Raw genomic sequence first — 8,425 nt, forward strand, 5'->3', positions numbered from 1 at the left:
TGCCAAGAACCTACAACCAAGATTACTTTATCCAGCAAAGCTATCATTCAGAAGTGAAGGTCAGATAAAGAGCTTCACAGATAAGGAAAAGCTAAAGGAGTTCATCACCACCAAACCAGGATTATATGAAATGCTGAAAGGTATCCTATAAGAAGAGGAAGAGGAAGAAAAAGGTAAAGATACAAATTATGAACAACAAATACGCATCTATCAACAAGTGAATCTAAGAATCAAGTGAATAAATAATCTGATGAACAGAATGTACTGGTGATTATAATAGAATCGGGGGCATAGAAAGGGAATGGACTGACAATTCTCAGGGGGAAAGGAGTGTTGGGGGTGAGGGAAGAGACTGGACAAAAATCGTGCACCTATGGACGAGGACAGTGGGTGGGTAAGGGCATGGGGTGGGGGGGGAACTGGGTGGAAGGGAGCGATGGGGGAATAAAGAGGAACAACTGTAATCTGAACAATAAAGATTTATTAAATATATACATACACATGTATACATATACACATATATATATATGAAAAAAAGGAAAGAAAATGGTCTCAGGCTTGTTCACGTTCATTCCCAGGTGATGTCGGCATGGCCAACTCTCTTCTCGGGGGGCTGCTATGTGGCCCCTCCTACTCAAGTATTTACTCATCACACTCTGTCTTCTCCCTAAAGAAAGCCTTCTGATCACACTATCCCAGCATGTGGTTGGAGCCTCTCTCCAAGGTGGAGCTGGGACCTATGGTGTGGGAAGCAGGTGCTGTGACTGCAGCCCGGTTAAACCTGAGCAAAGCAGGCTTCTAAGAAATCAAGAGGATTCTAGACAAGAGAAAACCAGGTAATGGGCTCTCCAAGTTCGGGGACAGCGGCTTCACAGCAGGAAAAGTGCTCCCAGGTGGCACGTGACGGGTGAACAGGGTGACACCACAGTGCACAGGAGACAATGACCGAGCACCGCAGGCCTCCTCCTCCCTGACTCACAGACATGAGTGCCTGCCGCCTGAGCTCCAGCCCTGCCAACAACTGTGAGGGGGACGCCCAGCCTCAGTAGCTGGGTCCCTCACCCCACTCCCTGTTGAAAGAACCCCCTCTTGAAACTATAGCCACGCTAAGCTTATGCCTTCCCTTCCAGACCCCGAAGGGCTCTATAAATACCATGTTGGCCCTGGATATTTGGGGGTTCTCTGAAAATAGCCCACTTGTTACTATCTATACTCAGAGAACCCACTCTTGGCCTCCACTTGATAGCTAAGTATAGCTCCCTGGCAAAGTTCAATGGAACAAAAGTTTCCAGGCCCTCATCACCTTGTGGATGGAGGAACATTCTGGCTGCCAAGACCCAGAGGAGCTCAGAGAGAGGCTAGACCTGATGGGGGGCCTGGGGGCACCCTCCCTCTCCTGCTGGAGCTGAGGCGCCTGCAGGGCTCTTGGTAAACAAGGGTGTCCGTGCAGGTCCAGAAGGGAGGTGCCCTGATTCCAGGGAGGTCGGGGCTGAGCCAATTGCATTAGGAAGCCTGGGGTTCTGTCTGTGACAAAGGAATCCTGCTGACCCCTATTTCAGAATTCAGGAAAGTGCCAAGTAAACAAAAAGGAAAAACAGGCTCTTAGGTACAGAAAATAAAATATAACTGCTAACTTTACCTGTAGACAAACCCTATATCTCAACTCCTCTTAGAATCCATTTCTTTTTCTCTTTTAAAATACATTTTTATTGATGTCAGAGAGTAAGGGAGAGGGAGAGACAGAAAAACCAATGAGAGAATCATTGATCAGCTGCCTCCTGCACACCCCCTACTGGGGATTGAGCCCACAACCCAGGCATATGCATTTGACTAGAATCGAACCCGGGACCCTTCAGTCCATAGGCCAACGCTCTATCCACTGAGCCAAACTAGCTAGGGCAGAATCGATTTCTTGATCACCAAGTTCTGGCTGAAGTAACTCTCCCCTCCAGCTGCCCCGCTCCAGCCCATGAGCTGCCTGAAAGCTCGCGTGGCACCTGTCAGGGCATCCACAAGTGCCAGTAGAGCCCTAGACCAGCTGTTCTCAACCTGTGGGTCGCGACCCCTTTGGCGGTCGGACGACCCTTTCACAAGGGTTGCCTAAGACCATCCTGCATATCAGATATTTACATTACAATTCATAACAGTAGCAACATTATAGTTATGAAGTAGCAACGAAAATAATTTTATGGTTGGGTCACAACATGAGGAACTGTATTTAAGGGGCCAGAAAGTTGAGAACCACTGCCCTAGACAGAGTTAAAGTATGGATGGTGTGCAGGGCAAGAGCGGCGAGGGGCAGGAATTCAAACCATGTCCCTCCTGTTAGGTGTGGGTGTACCATCCTTGGGTATCGAGTAGAGAAGTTGGAGGCCCCTTCTCGCCCCTCGATGTTACAGTCAGCACTCCCCCGGCTGACCCGACACGGGAGCCTCAGGGCACCTCTTGTTTTCTCTCCTTGGTTTTCCCTGTCAGGATCAGCTGTAACTGGTCATTAATCATTTCAGTTTTGCTTATCCAGTTCAAAACACCAGCACCCATTTCCTTCCCCTGGGAACAGGCCAGGGCCCAGGACACAAGTGACACCTTTATGGTAACTCAGAGGAGAGGCGTAAGGGTGGTCATGGGATCACAGGTGAAATCTGTGAAATCTGCCTATTCACCTTCTGAATTGCAACTGTTTTGAACTGGCCGGAAAGAAAAGGCTGAGAGTGAGGACAGTTAGGAGCCTGATCCTGCTGCTATTCCTTCACTGAGAATGGAGCGAGGATGGCTTGCTGTCCCCCAGGACCCTCCCGGCACACGTGGGTGAGGCGTGGCCTGCTGTCCCGTGGTCCCATCACCTCCTCCCCGTCACAGAACCAGCACCCCTATGCCAGCAGACCTCACAGGGATCCTCAGACCCCTTAGGCTACGCTGAAGGAGACTTCTCGCTGTTTGGCACACATATCGAAAGTGCAAAAGCAGCGGGGGCTCCTCTGCACCCCCCAAAGCAGCACAAGGCAGAGGCCGGCAGGAGAGCAAGCTGCTGTCACCATAGAGGCAGACACTAACGAGATTCTCAAAAATGCAAACAAGGCCACTCAACATTCTGGAAACTTTGTTTCAGAAAGCAGTCATTTTTCAAAAAAATGTTAACATGTGATGGGTTCCTTAAATGATGATTTTAAATAAATTTAATAAATCTTTTAAAAATTATCAATTGCCCAGCCGGCGTGGCTCAGTGGTTGAACGTCGACCTATGAACTAGGAGATCGCGGTTTGATTCCCTAGTCAGGGCAAATGCCTCGGTTGCGGGCTCAGTCCTGTGGTGGGGCATGCAGGAGGCAGCCGATCAATGATTCTCTCTCATCCTTGATGTTTCTATCTCTCCCTTCCTCTCCCTTCCTCTCCGAAATCAATAAAAATATATTTTAAAATACCAATTTTAATTTCTAATATGGGTAAATATCAGATAGATGCACCCCACATAAATAATAGCTCTTTAGGGTCCTCACTAATTTTTAAAAGATATTTTATTGATTTTTAGAGAGAGAGGAAAGGAGGAGAGACATCGATCAATCCTGTACACCATCTACTGAGGATCAAGCTGGCAACCTGGGCATGTGCCCTGACTGGAATAGAGCCTGCAACCTTTTGGGTGGAGGGGATGACACCCAACCAACTAAGCCATACGGGCCAGGGCAGTCCTCAATAATTTTGAAGAGTGAGACACAGAGCTTGAGAATCACTATTCCATGTGGGACTCTTAATATGTGGACATGAACCCATTGGTGCCAAACAGCCGCCCACCCCAGTGCTGGGAGAAAAGCTTGAGAGAGGGTCTGCGCTCTACCTCACGGGTGACTTTAAGGGTTTTTAGGGGCGACACCATGTGTGTATTCTGCTTTGTCCACGAACTCTGGGAGTGAATCCCTGAGGCCATGCGACTTCATCACACCCACTGCGTCTGCGGGAGAACGGCCCCACACTCACTGCTAGGACCCCACATCCCGACACCATGTCAGTCACTTCACCTGAGTCTTTCAGACCAGCCTCTTCACCTCGATCCCCAGCGTTCTCACCTTAGTTCACACTCTCACAATTTCCATCTTTGATTTGTCCTTTACCCTGTACCTCCAGATCAGCTCTGCAACCTGCTTCCGACGTTGGCATTGAGCACAAGGCCAGTTTCTCCCACAAACCCCCACCGTATGGTAGCAACCTCTGTACCCCCCACGCCCAGCCTGTATCTGATCCAGGTTACTCACTCAGAAAGCATCAGGGAATAAAGGATACTAAACAGGGAACACCCAGGCTCAGTCTAAATCAAACTGCCTTTTCCTTAACCCATCTCTGGGGCTAATCTCACAATCGTGGCTTCCTCTCAGCGTTGGAAAGAAATCTCTCTTTAGCACAGACTTAATGGCCACAGTGAACCCCAGGAGGCAGGGCAAGCAAGCCTCCTGCTCACGGGGCCACATGAACCAGCCCTGGGTCGATTTGCCCAGACGGGCTGTGTGCAGGACAATGGGCGCACCAGTTTGAAGGCGGGTGAGCTGAGTGCACGTCCTCTTATGAAGAAAATACTTTCCGTGGTGAGTGACTCGGGCAGAAGGACGCCTGGGCAAGTGCAGAGTGGTGGTGCCAGCCGGCCGGCCCAGCTGGCCAGGTTTCCTCGCCACGTGTGTACAGTCAGCGGTGGCATGTTTGGAGCCCTCGTTTTAGAAAACTGGAAGCTGGAGAAGCATGTGAGTTACTCATTGATTTAACCGCATGAACAATCTGTTTCTTCTGAAAGGCACCCAGAGCTTCTTGGGGGACCATAATAACCAACCTTTACTGTGGATTGCCCCGGGCGTGACACTGGCATGACCCCTCTAAGGCTTTATCCCTCTCCCACAGGTGCGGAAGCTGAGGTACAGAGGTTAAGCAGGTCGGTGGCAGAGCGGGGATTTAAACCCAAGCTCTCTTGATCCAGAGGCTGTCATCTTCGCTGCCCAGTGAGAAAGTCCGAGTTTTCCTTTCACGTGGGAAGCAGAACTAGGGTGCCAGACCAGGACGGCAGACGGTGCTCCGCACGGGGGCCAGGACGAGGGCTGCCAGGATGTGCAGAAGGGTGGCTGCCTGGACCTGGAAGAAAGCATGTGGAGCTCTGGAATTCAAGGGTGGGAAGCTGGTTCTCTTTCACCACCGATTAAGACAGTGGTTCTCAACCTCCCTAATGCCGCGACCCTTTAATACAGCTCATGTTGTGGTGACCCCCAACCATAAAATTATTTTCGTTGCTACTTCATCACTGTAATTTTGCTATTGTTACGAATCGTAATGTAAATATCTGATATGCAGGATGTATTTTCATTGTTACAAATTGAACACAATTAAAGCATAGTGATTAATCACAAAAACAATTGTAATTATATATGTGTTTTCCGATGGTCTTAGGCGACCCCTGTGAAAGGGTCATTCGACCCCCAAAGGGGTCACTACCCACAGGTTGGGAACCGCTGGGTTAAGAGAAGAGAAGAGGTGTAATAACAAAAGGAAAATAGGACTGGAAGGAAGTGTAAGGAACAGGAAGTGCTCAAAATGTTATAGAGCTGACCAGGGTTTGAGAAACAAGACAGAAAACCGCACAGGAGAAAGGAAAGAAGGAGATCAGAGGGCAGTGGCAGAGCAGTAGCTCCAAAGGTGGATTCAGAAAGGATTTCTCCTGAGCAAGGTGTGATGTCCACCCAGTGACGGCTGGACTAGGAGCCCAAGTAACAGGCAACCTGCCCAGTGAAACACCAGGCACACAATAGGTGCTCAATAAACGTGCAGCCCTCTGCACTCTGCTTCAGCTGTTTCTACTGGAACCACAGACCTTCGAGGGAAGATCAGCAGCTGGATGCTGGCAGGCAGCTCGAAGGCACCTGATGATTCGCCAGAATACATGCGAGCAGGGGTGCTGAGGGGCCACCTGAGGCAGGTGGAGATGCACAGAGGATCCCTGTCACTGCCTATAGTTAAGTGTGCACGTCTGCTGGCTTCTCCTGAGGCCTCTCCTTGCCTTGTAGACAGCTGTCCTCTTCCTGTGTCCTCACATGGTCATCCCCCGTGCGTGTCTGTCTTTATTTCTCCCCTCATGTTGCATAAGAACCCATCCTACTGACCTCATTTTTAACTTAATGACCCCTTTTAAGACCCTGTCTCCAACATAGTCACATTTTGAGGTCCTGGGGGTTAGGACTTCAACACATGGATTTTTCAGGGGATATAAACCAGGCAATAAGAGCTTCCTTTCAGAACCATTTAATCTTATTTCAAAAATGAGACAGTCCTCCCGCTAGCACGGGAGGTGAACTGACTTGCCCTGGGTTTTCCTGCTACAGTGGCTGGGTTGGGACTTGAATCCAGCAGATTCAGGAATCCTTCTCGCGTCTCTTTCCTACTAGGGACAGCAACTCTTTCAGAGGTTGGTGGACTCTAATGTGACGGGCTCCTTGATTTTCCCCAAGCAGCAGCCATTGCTAGCCTTCCCTGGAGCAGACTGAGAAGCCTGTGGTCTAGCACACCCCCTGCTCCAGCAGCTCCTCCAGGGGTTCAGCTGCCCAGGCATGAGGGCTGGCACCCCAGCCTTCTGGCTGCCCCACCCTGTCTCTGAAGCTCCCTGGAGGCTCTGACTAGAACATCAATTCCACACCCAACATGCGTACCCAAGACTAATTCCTAAGCAGAATAAAGAAGGAATTTAAAAATCCAGAAATAAAGTCCTCTCTTCTACGGCTCTTTCTCTAACGGAGAGAAAAGGGAGACAATTGACATTTGCTGAGTGCTTGCTCCCTGCCAAGCCTGCCACCCCTAACAGGCTCCCAAGAGAAAGGATTCAGCTGGAAATGGTTGTGCTCAGAGGCTAGGCCTGCGACAGGCTCACTGGCCAATGGCAGAGCAGGGGTTCCAACTCCAGCCTCCCCTCCTCCAAGAAGCAGACAGGTAGCTATGAATGGAATCTACAAGTGGAACGAAGGAGCACCTGGAGTACTGAGGAACGTGAGGAATTTCAAGAGAGGAGGAGGGACTATGCAAACAGACAAGGTTGGGCCTCAGGCCAAGGTACTGGCAGAAACAGATTCTTCGAGTCTCTTCCTTAATGCGACAGGCCATGCAGAGGACCCGCTCAAAATGGGTGAGCACTCTGCTATTGTCATCTTGGAATTCTTCATGCTTTTTGGAACAAGGGGCCCACATTTTCAATTTGCACTGGGCCCTGCAAGAATCATTGATTGGCTGCCTCCTGCACGCCCCCTGCTGGGGATCAAGCCCGCAACCCGGGCATGAGTCCTTGACTGGAATAGAACCCGGGACTATTCAGTCTGCAGGCCGACGCTCTATCCATTCAGCCAAACCAGCTAGGGCTATTAAATTGATTTTTGAGAGAAGAGAGAGAGAGATTGATTTGTTGTTCCACTTATTTATGCATTCATTGGTTGATTCTTGTATGTGTCCTAATGGGACTGAACCTGCCAGCATGGTATATCAGGAAGACATTCTAACCAACTGAGCTACCCAGCCAGGGCCCAATTCACCTTTAACAAAAATACTCTATATGTAACAATTGCAAATATCAAAAATATTATTTATTGGTTGATTACTGACTACTAATACATAACAAAACACTGTTTTTTTCAGAGTACAGCTGCCCTTTGGCACCCCAAATGAAGATTTCTCATAATAAAAGCTACAAAGTAATTCATATAGTGATTAGTTTAGGTCAATGCTTTCTTCTTTCCTATTACTCTTTTCTTCTTCCTCACCCCCAACCCCCAAAATATCCTCAGGTGAGGATTAACAACAACAACAAAAATATATCATTTGAGAAATTTCAAATGATGTACAACTCCTCATGTAAAATGATGTTCTGTGATCACAATTACTTCAAAAAGTAATTACATTCAGCCCTGGCTGGGTGGCTCAGTTGGTTGGAGCTTCGTCCCATACACCAGAGGGTTGTGGTTCAATTCCCAGTCAGGGCACATACCTAGGTTGTGAGTTCAATCCCCAGTTGGGGTCTGTACTGGAGGCAAATGATAGATGTTTCTCACATCAATGTTTCTCTCTCTCTCTCTCTCTCTCTCTCTCTTCCTCTTGCTCTAAAAATCAGTAAAAATATATCCTCAAGTGAGGATGTTTCAGTAAAAACATATCCTCAAGTGAGGATGTTTTAAAAAAGCAGCCCTAGCCGGTTTGGCTCAGTGCATAGAGCATTGGCCTGTGGACTGAAGGGTCTTGGGCTCGATTCCAGTCCAGGGCACGTTCCCTAGTTGCAGGCTCCACCCCAGCCTGGGCCCTGGCTGGGGCACACGCAGGAGGTAACCAACCAATCTATGTGTTTCTCTCACACTGATATTTCTCTGTCTTTCCCTCTCTCTTCCATTCTCTCTAGAAATCAATGGAAAAACTATTC

The sequence above is a fragment of the Myotis davidii genome, unplaced genomic scaffold, assembly GCF_000327345.1.
Source record: "Myotis davidii unplaced genomic scaffold, ASM32734v1 scaffold77, whole genome shotgun sequence".
Lineage (NCBI taxonomy): Eukaryota > Metazoa > Chordata > Mammalia > Chiroptera > Vespertilionidae > Myotis > Myotis davidii.